Consider the following 20,284-nt stretch of genomic DNA (forward strand, 5'->3'; position numbering starts at 1 on the left):
GCTCTCCCTCATCCTGGAGCAGAGGAGGGTGGTCCTTGCTCCTGCTAGCTTCCCACCATCACCGCCCATGCCGCCTCTGATGGCCACTGTAGCGCCATCTAGTGGTCACCTGTCAAGGACTGAGGCCCCAATGTGCCGGGCGCTGTACTGAGCGGTAACCGAGACAGCTCCTGCCCCACAGAGCTCACCATTACAGATGCGACTCAACGGGTGGGTGAAATAAACAGGTCATGGGAAGGGAGGGGGAGACCAGGAATCTCCTTCTCTTCTTCGATCTCTCAGATGGGATGGCCTTCGGGGCAGGGACTGTGGTGTCGCCAACCCCAAGGATTCAGAAATCATATGTCTGCCCCCTGCCCCCAAATCAGAGGTGGTTTAACTACCAGGAGATTTTTTTTTTTAAATAACAATTTTGTGGTTCTTTTTCTCTGCTGTATGGGGTCTGAGCCTGTTGGGGTCACATCCCTCAGCTTTTCTTTACCATCATGGAGTCTGGCAGTGCAGCCCAAGTCAGGGTCCTACGGTGGGCGGCCGTCGGGGCTCATTCTGGCAGGCCCACGCTCTCCGGGAAGCCCGACTGGATTCCATGGGGACTTCCGAAGCAGACTTCTAGCCATCAGGGAAGACAGAGCTGCTTGGATGTGAGTCACCAGCTCACCTGTGCTTTTAACAGAGTGCCAATGTTTGACACAACCATTACGTTAAATTAAGCCCTATGTGCTTCAAATGGATTCTGAGACTTCTGACTGACTCGCTATTAGCAGAGCTGTCTGTTCTCCCCTTTGGCTCTCTCTCTCTCTCACTCTTCCCCTCCCTTACCCCTCCCCCCCCCGCTTTTCCTCCTCTTCCATTTAATACTGTCTCATGTGCAGCTAGTTTTACTGCTGACATTTAAAAGCAGCAGGCCAGGGCTCACGGAGATGCTTGGCATTTGGAACTGTTGCAGCCGTCTGGGAGCTTTCCCCAGATCAGTGGCCCTTCTCCGGTGGCTGTGTGTGGGGCTTTGCCCAAGGGCTGCCACTCATGGAGGGGTGGTGGTGTGATGCGCTGGGCTCCCGTCTGTTAACCATGGGAAGTTCCTGTCCCCGGAGGACCAACCATCTCCCCGCCATCCCTAGTCACTGGAGTGCTGAGGTTGGTTGTTTACTGCAGAGGCTGCTTTGTGCTGGGGGTTTCCAAACACCGAGGAAGAATGTTCTCTGCTCCCAGGCGAAGGGCAGGCAAGCAGACAGAAGCAAGGGGAATTGGAATAGCAAGAGGCGGTTTCTAGCCGAGTCACTTTTGTTCACTTCAGGCACCGTGGCAGAAGTCCGCTTTTGAGAGGGACTCATCTCTGGCTAGGGTGGGGGCCTCTTGGAAGAGCTCCGGGCATGGTTGGGTGGTGTGTGGATAAGGGCAATTGCAGAGGTGGTAGACGGGAGGTTGGGTCTGGAATGGTGGAGAGGTGTGGGGGGCGGGGTCAGGATAGAGGGGCATTGGGAGAACTGTGTGTCTCAAGGAACCAGGACTAGAAGAGCAGTGGGGGAGGCTATGGGGGAGGACTGAAGGACATCCATAGAGCTTCCAGATGCGGCTGGGAGACCATCATGTGCTGAGAGGCAGGACCGGGGGGCATCGGCAGAGCTGAGCGTGTGGCCCGAGGGGCCAGGACTGGAAGAGCAGGGGACACTGCAGCGCCGGGGCAGGATAAGCTGGACGAAGAATGTGAGGAAGAGCGTGAAGAGCAGGTGGCCAGAAAATGGGTGTGCGTTGCACTAGGATGCACGTACCAGAGTCCTGCCAATGCCCTCCTCCCCGTCACTGCGGGCGCACGGCCTGCTGAGTGCCTCCCTGATGGAGACGCCAGGACATCCGCACTGGCTTTGTCGTTGCTCTGTGTGACAGCTTAAAAAACAGTCGCTGCAAACAGAAACGGGGACTTTCATAGCAATCGCTGTGTTTACAGGTCCTTAGACCGCCACCGCCGTGTCATGGGGCCACACCACTCTGCACTCACAGCAGCATCTTCAGTGATCCCATTGCAGTCGCCACCTCTGCCATCTCACCTGCCCTGCCGTGATCCTTCTAGTGCCTTGTTTGCATCCACACACCTGCTGCCTCCCCGCCTTGATGTCTGCCACCCCACTGCTCCATTTATCACACCGCTCTCTGCTGGTCGGTGTCATTTCTCCATCGCTCTCCCAGTAGCATGGAGCTTGGAGGGAAGAGCACAAAGGGAAGTCGTGCCTGACTAACCTAATTGCCTTCTATGATGAGATAACTGGCTCTGTGAATGAGGGGAAAGCAGTGGATGTGTTATTCCTTGACTTTAGCAAAGCTTTTGATACAGTCTCCCACAGTATTCTTGCCGCCAAGTTAAAGAAATATGGGCTGGATGAATGGACTGTAAGGTGGATAGAAAGCTGGCTAGATCGTCGGGCTCAACGTGTAGTGATCAATGGCTCCATGTCTAGTTGGCAGCCGGTTTCAAGCGGAGTGCCCCAAGGGTCGGTCCTGGGGCCGGTTTTGTTTAATATCTTTATTAATGATCTGGAGGATGGTGTGGACTGCACTCTCAGCAAGTTTGCAGATGACACTAAACTGGGAGGCGTGGTAGATACACTAGAGGGTAGGGATCGGATACAGAGGGACCTAGACAAATTAGAGGATTGGGCCAAAAAAAACCTGATGAGGTTCAACAAGGATAAGTGCAGAGTCCTGCACTTAGGACGGAAGAATCCCATGCACTGCTACAGACTAGGGACCGAATGGCTAGGTAGCAGTTCTGCAGAAAAGGACCTAGGGGTCACAGTGGACGAGAAGCTGGATATGAGTCAACAGTGTGCTCTTGTTGCCAAGAAGGCTAACGGCATTTTGGGCTGTATAAGTAGGGGCATTGCCAGCAGATCGAGGAACGTGATCGTTCCCCTTTATTCGACATTGGTGAGGCCTCATCTGGAATACTGTGTCCAATTTTGGGCCCCACACTACAAGAAGGATGTGGAAAAATTGGAAAGAGTCCAGCGGAGGGCAACAAAAATGATTAGGGGTCTGGAGCACATGACTTATGAGGAGAGGCTGAGGGAACTGGGATTGTTTAGTCTCCAGAAGAGAAGAATGAGGGGCGATTTGATAGCAGCCTTCAATTACCTGAAGGGAGGTTCCAAAGAGGATGGAGTTCGGCTGTTCTCAGTGGTGGCAGATGACAGAACAAGGAGCAATGGTCTCAAGTTGCAGTGGGGGAGGTCCAGGTTGGATATTAGGAAACACTATTTCACTAGGAGGGTGGTGAAGCACTGGAATGCGTTACCTAGGGAGGTGGTGGAGTCTCCTTCCTTGGAGGTTTTTAAGGCCCGGCTTGACAAAGCCCTGGCTGGGATGATTTAGTTGGGAATTGGTCCTGCTTTGAGCAGGGGGTTGGACTAGATGACCTCTTGAGGTCCCTTCCAACCCTGATATTCTATGATTCTATGATTCTATGATTCTAAGAGCACAGGTTGCAGGAGGGAAGGGGTTGGAGGAGACGCCAGGAAGTCGGTGTGTGTGCACATGGCTGGAATGCTAGTTGCAGCACCTCTATAAATAGTTCTCTTAGTAAAGAGCCAGCTTAATTTTAATAATGATATAATCATCTCTAGCTCTTATATAGCACATATCCTAGGCGTGTCATCCTCCAGGATTGTCCTGGAGTCCCCGGGAATTAAAGATTAATCTTTAATTAAAGATTATGTCATGTTATGAAACCTCCAGGAATACGTCCAACCAAAATTGGCAACCCTAATTTCATCAGTAGATCTCAAAGAGCTTTACAAAGGAGGTCAGAAACATGGAATCCTTTGTTATAACCCAGCACATGGTACAGGATACATTTCCCTTTGTTGATGGGCGCAGTTTTTCTCTGCTATCTTCTCCTTTCTCAATAGCATCAGATTAATTTCTGCCGACACGCTCAATGTCATCTGCTCGTTCCCTGGGGCAGGGAGTAGGTACCGTCCTTCATTTGCATCCTCACTTTCTGCCTCATTGCCCAAGCAATATCACATGCTTTGACGTCATCACCCAGGCGGCTGGCACCCTCTCTGCCCCATTAGCTCCATGGGAATCAGTGGTGAGCTGCGGGACTAGGGGAGAGAGAGCAGCATTGAGCTTGTATCATTGTAGAAAGGGGAATAAGTTTGTTCTTTGGCAGTTAGTTATTGTTAATAGAGCTGGTGGGGATCAGTGAAAATCCCCTGAAACTTGTTGAGATTTTGAAACAATTTTCCCTGCTCTAGGGATGAAAAGACAAAAACTTGAAAATTTTCTTTCTCCCTCTCACACACACACTGGTCTGAGTCAATTGAAATGTTTTGCTTTGATTTCAGCCACTTTTAAATTTATTTATTTTTACTCCAACAAGCTTAAATTTTGAAACAAAAAGTCATTTCAAACTGGAATTTTTCTGTTCAAAAATGTCAATATATTTTGACAACTTCAAAACTTTTTTTTAAATTTGTTGGCATCATAATTCGTCTAAACCGACCCTTTCTCGCGATTTTGGTGAATCGGCATTTTCTGGGGAGGGAAAGTTTGTGCCACAGTGCTCAGAACACTAGGAGTAACAGCCCCATTCCTTTGGTTTTAACATCCATGTTTTTGGCAGCGAACAGTCGGTTTCCCATTTCCCTTTTAAATCAGCAATGACGGTGAAAATAGGGCATAGCCTTGCGTATTGGCACTGGGAGGGGGAAATACCAAACCTGAGAGAGAAGAGAAATCCTGATATAAAACCTCCAAGCCAATAAATACAAGATGAGACCGGTGTGACTGAGACGCATGTAGGAATGCGGGAGTTACAGGATGCTCTGCATTAAAGTGTGTTGAAAAAACTGTGCTCTGCTTTGATATTTGAGAAATAGTCTGTGCTGATGTGCTTATTACTGTGTCTCTGTCACAGAGTCCCCGGGCGATGCTTTGGAACTGCTCCCCACAAAGCCAGACAGTCCTGTCCCTCGGAGCAGACTGTCTTCAGGGCAAGAAGCTCACACGGCTTCACCTTCCTGGGTCTGACCTTGGAGCATTCAGCATATGCCCCTCTGTGCGCTTCCCACAGCGAGTCCCCCCCGGCGGGGTCCTGGGGAAGCCAGAGGGTCCTGCACCCCCGCTTCGCAGTCAGACGTGACTCTCAGCCAGCCAGTAAAACAGAGGTTTATTAGATGACAGGAACACGGTCTAAACAGAGGTACAGAGAACGGATCCTCAGCTGGATCCATTCTGGGGCCCAGCGAGCCAGAGAACCTCGTCTGCACTCACTCCTCGTCCCCAGCCAGCCCCAAACTGAAAACCCCGCCAGCCCCTCCTCCTCTGCTGAGTTCCTTTCCCGGGCCAGGAAGTCACCTGATCTCTTTGTTCTCCCACACCTTTAGCATCCCCTTGCAGGGGGGAAGGGCCCGGGCCATTAGTTGCCAGGAGACAGAGTGTCGGCCAGAAACTGAGGCACCCACACAGTATTCAAATAACACATCAAGAACATTCCCACTTCATCACAGGCTCATGATGCTGTGGCCAGGGGGGCTGAGTTAAGGTGACATACACAGCTGTAGCTCTTTGGTTTCTTGACTCTTCGGCGCTCTGTTGACCAACTTTAATGTTCCCTTAACATAGTTTTGGGTTTGTATCTGATTGCTTGGTGGTTTTTCACTCTCCAGTGGGTCTCGTGTCTAGAAATGTCCATAATAAGGGGTTATGAGTCAAGTAAATTTGCGCCGGGAGCTCTTAGTATAGTATTGGAGTCTGCCGCACAAATCCCATTTGGAGTATTGCTATTCTTCCATGTTATGGGGCATCAGCCCTCCCCTGAAAAGCCAGCAAAAGAGAGAGCCAAACTTAAAGGTGTGGATTAGACCTTTTTTTCCGATAGACACGAATGCTGCCGTGACGTTACTAGCAGTGTCGGCTCAGAATTTCAGTTTGCAGGCAGATGCCATGAAATTCTTTCTCTCGCTTTCCAAGAAGCACCAGAGGGTTTTTAACCCCCATCTGCGCAGCCACCAGCAATGATTAGAAGGGGCGTATTTCTGTAGTGTCTGTCCTACCAAAGGGCCTCAGCTGTTGGAAGAATCCCATGCACAGCTACAGACTAGGGACCGAGTGGCTAGGCAGCAGTTCTGCAGAAAAGGACCTAGGGGTCACAGTGGACGAGAAGCTGGATGAGTCAGCAATGTGCCTTTGTTGCCAAGAAGGCTAATGGCATTTTGGGCTGTATAAGATGGGGCATTGCCAGCAGATCGAGGGACGTGATCGTTCCCCTTTATTCGACATTGGTGAGGCCTCATCTGGAGTACTGTGTCCAGTTTTGGGCCCCACACTACAAGAAGGATGTGGAAAAATTGGAAAGAGTCCAGCGGAGGGCAACAAAAATGATTAGGGGGCTGGAGCACATGACTTATGAGGAGAGGCTGAGGGAACTGGGATTGTTTAGTCTCCAGAAGAGAAGAATGAGGGGGGATTTGATAGCTGCTTTCAACTACCTGAAGGGGGTTCCAAAGAGGATGGAACTAGACTGTTCTCCGTGGTAGCAGATGACAGAACAAGGAGTAATGGTCTCAAGTTGCAGTGTGGGAGGTTTAGGTTGGATCTTAGGAAAAACTTTTTCACTAGGAGGGTGGTGAAGCACTGGAATGCGTTCCCTAGGGAGGTGGTGGAATCTCCTTCCTTAGAGGTTTTTAAGATCAGGCTTGACAAAGCCCTGACTGGGATGATTTAGTTGGGGATTGGTCCTGCTTTGAGCAGGGGGTTGGACTAGATGACCTCCTGAGGTCCCTTCCAACCCTGATAGTCTATGATTCTATGAGTCAATACAGGCCAATACCAACAAGAAACTTGGTTAGGTGTCGGGAGATTGAGGGCAGAGGCCAGCTGGCTCTGCGCACTGGGAGAAGGATCTTGTGGAAAAGCGGGGTTGAGGGTTGCTGAAAAGAGGACCAGCGAGCAAAGCAATATAGGAAACAGGCTGGAGAATTGTTGAGTTGTGTAGATGGTGGGGAATGGGGCTGGTACGTGCAGAGCCATGATGAGGGGAGATTTTTGTGCTGGCTACTGAAATGGACCAGTCGTCACTGGAGGTTTCAGAGGATTGGGGGCATGTTCCCATTGGCAGCAGGAGGAGAGGATTCCAGGTGGAGGAGGTGAATTCCATGCAGGAGTCAATTAGGCTTGTAAAATGCCTTGCCTGGAGGACGGGTACCTGGGTGCCTGTCTGTACAGCACAAACATCACCCCCTGTATCTGAACTCCTGGGTACAGCTTCGGAGTCCAGGGATCTTAGCCTGAGTGAGGAGTGCCCCCGGTGGAGGTGTGCAAATCGCACTCCCTGGACGCAATAATCTGCGGCAAACCCCACACAGCCGTGCCGGGGAGTAAAGACTTCCCAACACGGCCCCATGTGGGAATGAGCGAAGCGCCCGGCTGCGGGCAGCCCGGTGTTTTGGCGTCTTCCTTATCCGAGCAGCATGTGCTCATTGTAGACCCCAAGAGCGGAGCCGGGGCATCTCTGAGAACAGTCTCTAAAGATATCCCTCTCCAACAGGGCCACGACTGCCCCTTGGAGCAGGGACCGGGTCTTGCTAGGTATAGAGCATCTAGTGCAACAGAGCCTGATCCTGGGCTGTCCTGCAATCTGCCCAGTAATCGTGGCGGGGCGTAGGCAGGACATACCCATACGGGCGTGCTTGGACAGCTGCACTTTCCTCCCCGTGCTATGTATTACTGTAGCTTGGGGAGCAGATCCCCGTTGTGTTGGGTACGCTATAAACACATAAGAAGGCAGTGTCCCTGCCCTGAAGAACTTAGTAACACCGGTGGCTATCCTTTGCCTTGGCAGGCGGGGGAGCCCCGGAGGGCTGGATGGGTGTGGGCTGCACAGAGCTAAGCAGACGTTAGGGTGACCAGATGTCCCAATTTTATAGGGACAGTCCTGATTTTTGGGTCTTTTTCTTATATAGGCTCCTATTACCCCTCCACCCCCTGTCCCGATTTTTCACATTTGCTGTCTGGTCACCCTAGCAGACCTTGACAGAAACCAGGAAGAGGACAAGAGCGAGTCTGCTGTAATTATGTAGCATTTATTATTAATAAGCTGAAATTGCTGGAAGCAGCCTCTGTAATGTGAATACTGATACAGCGTTTCAAAAGACAATTTAGCTGTCCTCTGTCTGGCTGCTAGCTCCCTCATCTCCAGCCGGCAGGGAACCAAAGTCTCATCTGCTACTTCCTTATTGGTACCCTCTCCCCCCCCCGCCCCCCACACCCCTTAAACTCTTTGTTTTCCCATTCAAGGAGCCCGTTCTCTGTCTCCCCGGATGCTGTAGCATTGCGTGGTGTGAGCTCTGATACCGAAGCTCTAGCAAACATTAAACTGTGTTGCCACAGAGACATCTCAACTGCGCTCATTGCCTGGGCCTACCCAGCGCCACCCTCGGGTGCCAGCCCTCTGCACTGTCTACTCTCTGCCGGCCACGCTAACCCCCCTGCATTCCTAGAACAAAGTGTTTCCCTCTAGTGGGCTGACGCCCCCAAGGGAGAGACGGCCCCAGGGCTGAGGTTCGTGGGAGTTTGGAGTGAGTGTGGCCCTCAGGATTCGGCTTTTGCTTAGGCCAGTTCACGTACGCTCCAAATAGTCACCTGAGATATTTTAACCTGCTGAACGGTAACAGAAATTGTGTGTGTGTGTGTGTGTGTGGCGGGAGGGGGGGAGAAGGGGGGAAGCAATGTATGTTTCCATCGAGAGAGACTCAGGTACGTCTGCCCAGCAGCTAGGAGGTGTGTTTCCCAGCATGGGAGCTAACGCACTGAAAAGAGTGTGGCCGCGGTAGCTCAGGCTAGCCATCAAAGTACAGCCCCCTCCGGGGTCCTAGGTGTGTGCCTGGGTGGCTAGCCGGAGTGGCAGCGCTGCTATTTGTTAGCATGCTCTCTCCAGCAGAGCTAGTGCGTGGATGTCTACCCGAGCCGGGAATTACACCTCACAGCTGCTGTGTAGGTATGCCCTTAAGCTACATACCAGGGCGACAGGTGCTTTCTAAATGTCATAGGGAAAAAGGGAGACAAATCAGCTCTGGGAGATTGAATAGTTTCTCTTTTCTTCCATGACATTGTTGTATCAGCCATTCTAGCGTGCGCTCAAGCCGATTAGCTCCAGCATGTGAGTTTTAGCCCTTGCAGAACATCCATTCCCCTTATATATTATACAGTAGTTTAAAGAGGATTAAGACAATAGCTAATGTAAATGATGAATGATGTAGTTTGCCCAGATCTTGCGCCTCCAGGGATTTCCCGGCACACAGATTAGCCGGCTCACTAACTAAACATTGGAGCACCCAGAGTAAATCCATGCAAATAACCAGCTTCCTGGCCTGAATAGGATAGAAGGCTTTATAAACTGGTTTTGACACAGTTCTATATTTCCCGGCGTCAGTGCACATGCTTCTGCAACAGCGTTCACCAAAGGATCCGCAACAGATTCTACTTCGGTAACAGCTGACAGATACACCGGGGGTGGCCAAGGAAATGAAGCATCCAGAACTTCCCGATCAATACCATTATCAGATACAGATGGTAACTGGCGAGGAGGAGGATCAATGCAGCTGGGTTTGTTTCCTCCCCCCCCCCCCGTCCCCCCCCCCACGCCCCCGGATCCAACCACCTTCTAGTTTAGCCGGAGAAGCCGCTGGTTCTGTGGGTGTGTTTCCAGTTTCCTCACTTTTTGTGTGGGATCGGCAGGTTTGTGCCCACACTAAATCTGCAGAGACGAGGAGGTGATGTTTGTCTTTAGCCCCCGTTGCTGTTACTGAGTCGGAGGCTTTTAATGGCAGTGAGTTTGGCACGCCAGCTTAGGAGGCAAAGGATCAAAAGATGGCAGAGCAGTTACAGGAGGGATTTCTGCTCACGGTGAGACAGGTTCAAACCCACTGAGTTGCAATGGGAGAGGAGAACTGCCAGAGCAGATCAGCCCAGGGGTCCATCTAGTCTGGTATTGCGTCTCCATTAGTGGCCTCTAGTTTCTTCAGGTGAAGCTGTGTGATCCCTGTAGTGGACAATGAAAGAATGACCTATTCTAGAAATGTAGGGCTGGAAGGGACCTCACGAGGTCATCTAGTCCAGCCCCCCATGCTAAGGCATGACCAAGTAAGCCTAGACCAGCCCTGAGAGAGATTTGTCTAGCCTGGTCTTAAAAACCTCCAATGCTGAGGAGTTCACAACCTTCCTCGAAAGCCTGTTCCAGCACTTAGCTACCCCGAGCGTTAGAACGATTTTCCTAATATCGAACCTAACTCTCCCTTGCTGATGATTAAGCCCATTACTTCTTGTCCTGCCTTCAGTGGACACGGAGAACAATTGATCACTGTCCTCTTTATAACAGCCCTTAACATATAGGAAGACTGTTATCAGGTCCCCGCCATCAGTCTGCTTTTCTCAACACTAAACATGCCCATATTTTTTTTTTTAACCTTTTCTTATAGGCCAGGTCTTCTAAATCTTTGATCATTTTTATTGCTTTCCTCTGCACTGTTTCCAATTTGTCCACCACTTTCCTGAAGTGTGGCACCTAGAATTGTACACAGTATTCCAGTCAGAAGTAGAGCCAGACCGTTACCTCCCATGTCTGACATACAACACTGCTGTTAATGCACCTCAGAATGGTAGTAGCGTTTTTCGCAACTGCATCACATTGTTGACTCCTATTCAGTTTGTGATCCGCTATAAGGGCCCTACCAAATTCACGGTCCATTTTGGTCAATTTCATGATCATAGGATTTAAAAAATCATAAATTTCATAATTTCAGCTATTTAAATCTGAACTTGCATGGTGTTGTAACCGTAGGGGTCCTGACCCCAAAAGGAGCTATGGGGGGGATTGCAGTACTGCTACCCTTACTTCTGCGCTGCTGCTGGCGGCGGCGCTGCCTTCAGAGCTGGGCAGCTGGAGAGCAGCGGCTGCTGGCCGGGAGCCCAGCTCTGAAGGCAGAGTCTCCACCAGCAGCAGCGTGGAGGGAAGGATGGTGCTGCTGCCTGCAGAGATGGGCCCTCAGTCCGCAGCTGCTGCTCCCAGCCGCCCAGCTCCGAAGGCAGCAGCGCAGAAGTAAGAGTGGCATGATATGATATTGCCACCTTTGCTTCTGCTGGCGGGTCACTGCCTTCAGAGCTGGGTGCCCAGCCAACAGCTGCCGCTCTCCGGCCGCCCAGCTCTGAAGACAGCACAGAAGTAAGGGTGGCAATACTGCAAACCCCCTAAAATAACCTTTTGACTCCCCTGCAACTCCCATTTGGGTCAGGAGCCCCAATTTGAGAAACATTGGTCTCCCCCATGAAATCTGTATAATATAGGATAAAAGCCCACAAAAGACCAGATTTCACAGTGGGAGGCCAGATTTCATGGTCCGTGACACGTTTTTCATGGCCGTGAATTTGGTAGGGCCCTAACTATAACTCCCAGATCCTTTTCAGCAGGACTACCACCCAGCCAGTTATTCCCCGCTGTGTAGTTGTGCATTCTGATTTTTCCTTTGAAGTATAGTACTTTGCACTTGTCTATATTGAATTTCATCTTGTTGATATCAGACCAATTCTCCAGTGTGTCAATGTCATTTTGAATTCTAATCCTGTCTTCCAAAGTGTTTGCAACCCCTCCCAGCTTGGTGTCCTCCACTCATTTTATAAGCATACTCTCCATGTTAATATCCAAGTCATTAATGCAAATATTGAACAGTAATCGATTCAGGGCTGACCCCTGTGGGTCTCCACTAGATATGCCCTCCAGTTTGACGGTGAACTGTTGATAATTCCTCTTTGACTACGGTCTTCCAACCAGCTGTGCACCACCTTATTGTAATTTTCTGTAGACCACATTTCCCTAGTTTTCTTATGAGAATGTCACATGGGAATGTGTCAAAAGGCTTACTGAAATCAAAGTATCCCTAAGGGAAGGTTTGCTAGAATGCTGCTCAGTTCTTTTACCCTGAAACAGGAGGGTTTATATCCTTTATTTATGTGAGGCAAAATTTTCCCATCAAACATTTTTTGACAGAAAACTGTTTTGTTTTGTGGTCTTACTTAAAATAGATCTATATTTTGGTTTTTGAAAACTTTTTCAGGGTGTTCACTTTTTTCATGGGAAATTTAAAGAAAACAATTTTTTAACTTCCTGCAACAAACGGTTAATTTTTCTGACCCAGCATGGTGTGTACATCCTGTCATGTGGCTCTGGAGATGTTCTCATAATCTATATAAACTCCGACTCCTTTTATGAATCCTCCCCAGCACTTAGTTCTAGAGATAGCTAGTGGCAAGGAGTTCCTCAGGCTAGCTGTGTACCTTTAATAAAAAAAAAATAAAAAAAAAGTACTTCCCGTTATCAGTTTTAAATGTGCCACCTTTCATTTTCTTTGAATGGCCCCTTGTTCTTGTATTATGAGTGGGTCAGTACACTCACCCAATTTACCTTCCATTTCATATAAGTCTACCACATCTGCTCTCTGCAAGGGCGGTCTCTAACCATTTTGTTGCTGCTCTCTGTTCCTCTTATAATTTTGCTGTTAGTTCTGCTCAATTCTGCACTGCATCCAAGGGTGCTGAGGGAGTTGGCTGATGTGATTGCAGAGCCATTGGACATTATCTTTGAAAACTCGTGGAGATTGGGGGAGGTCCCAGACGATTGTAAAAAGGCAAATATAGTGCCCATCTTTAAAAAAGGGAAGAAGGAGAATCCAGGGAATTACAGACCAGTCAACCTCTCCTCAGTCCCTGGAAAAATCATGGAGCAGGTCCTCAAGGAATCCATTTTGAAGCATTTGGAGGAGAGGAAGGTGATCGGGAACAGTCAGCATGGATTCACCAAGGGCAAGTCATGCCTAACCAACCTGATTGCCTTCTATGATGAGATAACTGGCTCTGTGGATATGGGGAAAGCATGGACGTGATATACCTTGACTTTAGCAAAGCTTTTGATATGGTCTCCCACAGTATTCTTGCCAGCAAGTTAAAGAAGTATGGGCTGGATGAATGGACTATAAGGTGGATAGAAAGCTGGCTAGATCATCGGTCTCAACAGGTAGTGATCAACAGCTCGATGTCTAGTTGGCAGCCGGTATCAAGCGGAGTGCCCCAGGGGTCGGTCCTGAGGGCGGTTTTGTTCAACATCTTCATTAATGATCTGGATGATGGGATGGATTGCACCTTCATCAAGTTCATAGATGACACTAAGCTGAGGGGAGAGGTAGATACGCTGGAGGGTAGGAATAGGGTCCAGAGTGACCTAGACAAATTGGAGGATTGGGCCAAAAGAAATCTGATGAGGTTCAACAAGGACAAGTGCAGAGTCCTGCACTTATCAGGGAAGAATCCCATGCACTGCTACAGGCTGGGGACCGACTGGCTAAGCAGCAGTTCTGCAGAAAAGGACCTGGGGATTACAGTGGATGAGAAGCTGGATATGAGTCAGCAGTGTGCCCTTGTTAGCAAGAAGGCTAACGACATATTGGGCTGCATTAGTAGGAGCGTTGCCAGCAGATCGAGGAAAGTGATTATTCCCCTCTATTCGGTGCTGGTGAGGCCACATCTGGAGTATTGTGTCCAGTTTTGGTCCCCCCACTACAGAAAGGATGTGGATAAATTGGAAAGAGTCCAGCGGAGGGCAACAAAAATGATTAGGGGGCTGGGGCACATGACTTATGAGGAGGGGCTGAGGGAACTGGGGTTATTTAGTCTGCAGAAGAGAAGATTGAGGGGGGATTTGATAGCAGCCTTCAACTACCTGAAAGGGGGGTTCCAAAGAGGATGAAGCTCAGCTGTTCTCAATGGTGTCAGATGACAGAACAAGGAGCAATGGTCTCAAGTTGCAGTGGGGGAGGTCTAGGTTGGATATTAGGAAACACTATTTCACTAGGAGGGTGGTGAAGCACTGGAATGGGTTACCTAAGGAGGTGGTGGAATCTCCATCCTTAGAGGTTTTTAAGGTCAGGCTTGACAAAGCCCTGGCTGGGATGATTTAGTTGGGAATTGGTCCTGCTTTGAGCGGGAGGTTGGACTAGATGACCTCCTGAGGTCTCTTCCAATCCTAATCTTCTATGATTCTAAGGATAGATATACTAACAATCGTGAGGTGCTCATGGCAGTGACCGGGACGTGGGGTGCTGTGCCTAGTGGTTAGAGCAGGAGTTGGTAGCCAGGACTCGGACCCAAGGGTCGAGGCCAGTTGCCAGAGCCAAGGTCAGCGCCGAAGTCAGGAATCGGAGCTGAGGGTTGGGACTAGGTTACCTGGACGAGGGAGGGCTGGGGCCAAGGCGGGAGTCGGGCTGGAATAAGGTGGGAGCAAGGCTGCGGACAAGCAGGCACAGGAGCTATCACAGCTGTAGGCAAATGTTTTGAGCAGCCACTGAACTGCTGCTGGGCTTCAGGGCCAGTCTGCCGATTCGTCCCAGCAGCAGGCAGCCTGCTACAGGCCAGCGGCGCTCGTTAGGTTGTCTGGAGACTGGCTCGGCGGCAGGCCCTGATTCCTGACCCTGCAGCTGCTACGGTGACAGGTGCCACAGAAGTACCTCTTTTTGTGAGGCAAGGCAGGGCTGCTCCCCCAGATGGGGAACCGAGGCACAGAGATGCCGGGCTAGATTCACAGAGAAACTTAGGGGCCTAAATGCCTCTCTGGGCACCTACGTCCAGCATTTAGGTACCACTGGCATTCACAAAACCGCTGCTGAGATGCCAGCCAACCTCGCAGGCTCCGAGGTTTCTGCGGTCGGTGCTTGACTCTCTCCGTACAATGCGTGGGGAGCCTGGGCCTCAGAGCGGAGCATGCCACCGGGCAGCAGGGCACCTGCGAGCTGGGTATGGCAAGGTCTGAGTGACATGCCCAAGGTCACAGGGTCTGTGGCAGAGCAAGGAGCTGAACCCGGGTCTCCTGGGTGAGCACTCTAACCACTAGGCCACCCTGCCTTTCTACCGGGCACCATATCCCAGAAGCTGGGCCTTTCCCTTTCCGAGCAGAGCTACGGGAGAGCCTCAAGGAATTGGCTGTGGTGACCGGTACCTACGGGGAGGCAGTGACAGTCGTCCCTGGGTGTCCCGGGCAGACACCTGGCTGGTCCGCCTCTCAGGATGGAGTGAGAGAGAGCCCTGATCTCTCTTCACGTAGGCGCTGGTTAGACCAGGGTAGAGTAGTAACTACCCCCACTGCCTACAGCAAGGCCAGAATTCAGGTCCAGTGGGCCCCTGGCTGGGGAGGGGGTCAGGATACCACCTGTGAGAGTCCCCTGGCTGGAGAGAGGGACCGGAGATCCCGAGGTAGGGCATTGGGGGCATTGTCTGCTTGGCTGTTGACTGGGTTAAAGTAAGGAGGTGAGGAGGGCAGCTCGTCTTCCTCTCCCGAGCTTGGCTGAACAAGGCTCTGGCGTAGCCAAGGAGGAAAGGGAGCTGGGAGTCTGGGACGGTGACAGCTCCCCATCCTGTTTCAGTTGCTTTGACCACTGAGTACTGGAGTCCTCCCAGGTGACACTCCCGGCCTCAGTGGAGCTTCTGCAGGGTGCTCTGGACACACTGCTAGGATCCCCGCCTTGGCATTGTCCCCGGAGACCCCCACCAAGCAGATGGGTCTGGCTTCTTGTCCAGGAGAAAATGGCAATGCCCCTCAATCTTCTGCACCATCTCTGGGCTTGTGCACGAACTCTGCAGGAGTGACATCACGCTGGCTGAGTCAGGGCCGGAGGTGTCGTCTGAAATCAGCTGGGGATGATGCTGGTCTCACTGACAAACGGCCTCGTATTGATCAGCATGATCCTGAGTCATGGGACCACAGATGGGAATGATGGAAGAGACCCATTAGGTCACCATTAGCTCATTGCCCTGGGCCTGGTGCAGGCTGTGGTGGCTTTTCTAGTGTGTTGTCCTGCATGCCTGGTGGCTGAGGCTTTCAGTGGGGCAGGGAATGAAGGTTTGCTGATGGATGGCAGGTGGCCTCCTGGACCATTATTGCGGCGGTTAGGAGCCACTTGATGGCATTACCTGCCTCTGAACGTCACTGTCCTGCCTCCAGCCCGTGCACGAGCCCCTTTTCCACAACGTCAGTGCAGTAGTTAGGGTGGGGCATGCGTGATGCAGCTGTGCATCTGAGGCTTTGCTTGGTGGGGTAGTTGGCGGTTTGGGCTAAGATCTGAGAAAACCCTACGTGTCAGGGCCTGGGGGCGTCTGGATGAGAGCTGCCCACCTCTCTCCACACCTGTCTGCAGGGAAGCTCTCAGCAAAGCGGATGCATTGAATTGTTGTTTCCAGATTCTCCGCCTTCTCCAACCCAGGAGATGAGTGTTTGGCAGACAATATCGTTCAGCGCCCGACAGCCCAGCGGAAGATGCTTTAAACCCCCCCTGGGAATGCCGCTGGCGCCATCTCTGCTGGGGCACTGGTGTTTCTCACTTCTCCTGTGGGGAGTGGGAAACTAGCCCTGATTTCTGCAAAGCTGGCCCAGCAGGATTCCTCACTTAATGTCGTGTATCCGGTGCCCCGCCCGGCACGTGCAACCCCTGCCCCGAAGAGCTGACCATGGAAACGGCAGCTCCAGTGGCTTCAGAGCTAGTGTCACACACGTGAATCTGTGCATGTTACGCGAGCTAGCTTGGATTCAGCCAGTGAGGGTACCAACGGCAGTGCAGAGAGCACAGCGCGGGCCACCCAAGGCTGGCACAGACTCTGGGTACGTCCTGGGCTCACGCGCACGCTCTGGAGCTTGCGCTGTGCTATCTTTGCTGCTATTGTTACCTGCGCTAGCTGGATTCAAGCCACGCCCTGTCTGTCGGCCTCTAAATAAGTAGCCTGGTTCTCAGCGGGGTTAGGTGTCCGTATGGGAGCCAATGGGGGCGTTTTGCCCCATTAAGCACAAGAACCAGGCGAATCACTCACAATGGATTGTGTAATCAGTGAATTTTGCTGTTGCTTCTGCCCCTGCCCTGCCTGCAGTCAAACTGCAGCAGGCTCCGATTTAGCTGAGGTTCATGTGGGCACGACCAATCTTCTCTTTGGCCACAGGGAGAGTTGTTGAAATGCAGGCCCCGATTCCTGTGCACCGGCGTTAACTCCTAGACCCCATGGGAGTTACTCCTGATTTACAACCGTGGAAGTGGGAGGAGACTCTGGGAATAGGTTTCCTTTTTCATTGGCTGCAATACACCGTCCGGGCACCCCAGGGTGCGTAAGTGGATGTGGTGCCCGCAGCCACACATACGTTGCGCACAGTGCATCCCAGAGGCAGGGGCGAGGAGGGGCAGCACTGGCTGCCCCACGGCCCCTCCCTCATGAAGGAGGGGGTTGCGGGGCCAAACCTGAGCGATGCTCTGACCCCTGGACATCAGGTCAGGGTGCCATTTGCTCAATTTCGGGCCCATGGGTCCCCCATCATGATGGAGGCTGCAGGGCCAAACCTGATTGGGCAGTGGGGTGGCCAGCATGGCCCCTCTTTGCTGCTGCTGTGGGGCTGGCTCCTGCCCCAGGGCTCCCCCTCGGGCCCTGCCCGGCCTCGCCCTGCTTCCAGCAGCCTGTGTCTCCTCTCAGGGGTGGGGAGTGATGCTGCACCTGGGCAGGCTGGGTTGGAAGGGGCAGGGGCTGAGAGTGGCGAGCGAGGCACTGGGGCTAGCGGCTGCAGTGGGGATGGCTCCGCAGGGACTGATGGTGCTCACCATGCCAAAAATCTGGGGGACACCCTTGCTGAGTGGGAGACCCTCTCTGGCTGGAATTCAGACCCGCAATAGACAGGGCTTTTGTCGATGCTGCTTCGCTGTGCGATTTCTTGAGCTACTGTTCAGAGCCAGGTTGAAATGACGCTACTCTGCCAGATCCTTCGGCCTGGTCAATAAACAGCCCCCTTACGTCAATTCAAACGAAGAACAGGACCCTTTCTTCACTCCCCAGTGGCTCCGCTGCACTCGTGATTTCAGCCAACAAAGTCCAGCACGTCCCCAGCGACTCCCTGCCCACCGCCGATCCCCAGCCGCAGTTCCTGAGCCACGTCCGATTTGTCGATACGGCCTGCCGCAGGGGTTCCAGTTTGGTCCACTGATAGAGCAGGGCTTTGTTTCTCTTATTCCCCAGGTTGAAAATCTTCCTTGGGCTTCACTTGGCTTCCCCATTCAGCTGCTTTTTCATCTCTCCGCCTTTCTAAGCTAGTAAATAAAGTTCCTGTCATTTTATTTATGTGAGCGAAGGCAGAGACCAATAAAAATGCCATGCTCTCCTGACGGCTACCGAGGCAACGGTGTTTTTTCTTTGCTGCCATTCCAGAAGCGATCACGCCAGCACAAGGCGGCGCCCCCAACAGGTGACCAGTGGGAGTGCTTTAGAACCAACTCTTACATTTCAGAATTGACTTTTGGACGACTCTGCTCCCAGATTGAGACGTCTCCAAGGGGCCTGAATTTCGGACAGTGCTGAGCACCTGTCTTGCAGAATTCTAGCCCCTTCGCGGGGGGTTTTGGGTTGTGCACCCGCAAAGGGAGAAGACCGAAATCACCGTCTAGTGAATACAGCATAGCATTGCTGTAGGGCCCTGTGGATTTATTGCCTCTGCATTTCTTGGTACTAGTGAGGTCAGCTTTTTTTTAGAGCAACTGGCTTTAGGCAGGGAAAATGATTTCCTTTGGTCAATAAGTGGGGGTGTAAGTTATTACAGATGTGATGCCTATCGTTAAGGTTGCCCACCACAGTTGATTACAAGACTATTTTCAGTGATTGTTAATAACCAACTTTAACCATTGGGGCTGAGATGTCCCATTCGGGGTGTCTGCTTCAGTGTGAAATGTTCTGGGAAAATTTCAGCAAAACCAGTTTAACTTTCTCAGAATGAAGTTAGGGAAAAGAATGTTATTTTGCCCAGACAAACACCTGTCAGGGATGATCAGATAATAGTTAGTCCTGCCATGAATGCAGGGGACTCTCGAGGTCACTTCCAGTTCTATGATTCTTACAACTGTTTCACTGAGATGCTCTTGCACCTCGCAGCTTTGGAACAAGGCTGTGATATTTAGCAGTGGGGTGTCTCGCTGGAGTCAGGGATGTACCTTTTGCTGTCCCCATGAAAATCCACCTAAATTTGGCCCAATGCTGAAAAATCTGTGTGTGTGTTTGTGTGTCTGTGCATGCGTTTGTGTGCCACGGTTAAAGGGTTGAGATTAATTTCACACAGCGCAGGGATTCAACATCTGTGTACATATATATTAAAATAAATATTAAATACACACTCCTGCCCTTTATTGGACGGAGCTGATCATGTAAGCTCCTCTCGCTTGCACCCGTGGAACTTCATTGTCTTCAAGGGGATTTCCCCCGATCGCCACCAGGATCGGTGAGAAGAGAAGCAGGCCCCATAGCTTCTGGGAGTGCTGGTTGCTGTTGTCTAGGGGAAATGAATCAGGACTGCTCAGATAGATCTCGGTGCTGTCTAATGTGTGTGGGTGTGAGCCAGTACCCTCTGCTGGCTGAACAGGGTAGTGACTAGAAGCCTGAGAAGGGGGGGTGGATGGAGTTTTCTTTGGAAGAGGACTGCATCTCTGTCGCTCAAGACCCAGAGTTCTCTTCCCTCATGGGATGTGTGTGTCTGTGTGCGCGACTTAGCTTTTGTCTCTATCTGTGTGCGTTGGAGGCCACAGCTTGGTCTACTGCTTAGTCCTCCTGCGATAGTGTGAATTCCCACGGTTCATCAAGACATCCATCTTGCAAGGTTATCCAGGGGAGTGGGTGATATGTTACATTCAGTGCATATGGAGCTCCCGGTGGGATCCTAGCTAAATGCCTCTTGTGTCAAGCGAGCCCAGTTGGATCCTGTCAATCTAGAATTTCCCTCTGAAATTGGCCACAATTTGCAAAAGATTCTGGGTCCTCGTTCAGGATTTTACAGAGCCGGGGCCTGTTTACAGTATTACTCAGTGGTTTGCATTGTAAGTGTTGCAGGCGCCTCATTTTCAGAATGGAGAGAGGTAAATAGTGGTGTCCCGCAGGGGTCTGTACTGGGCCCTGTGCTGTTCAACATATTCATCAATGATCTTGAAAAAGGGGTAAACAGTGAGGTGGCAAAATTTGCAGATGATACAAAACTACTCAAGATAGTTAAGTCCAAAGCAGACTGCGAAGAGCTACAAAGGGATCTCACAAAACTGGGTGACTGGGCAACAATATGGCAGATGAAATTCAATGTTGATAAATGCAAAGAAATGCACATTGGAAACATAATCCCAACTCTACATATAAAATGATGGGGTCTAAATTAGCTGTTACCACTCAAGAAAGAGATTTTGGA

The sequence above is a fragment of the Emys orbicularis genome, chromosome 6 (assembly GCF_028017835.1).
Source record: "Emys orbicularis isolate rEmyOrb1 chromosome 6, rEmyOrb1.hap1, whole genome shotgun sequence".
NCBI lineage: Eukaryota > Metazoa > Chordata > Testudines > Emydidae > Emys > Emys orbicularis.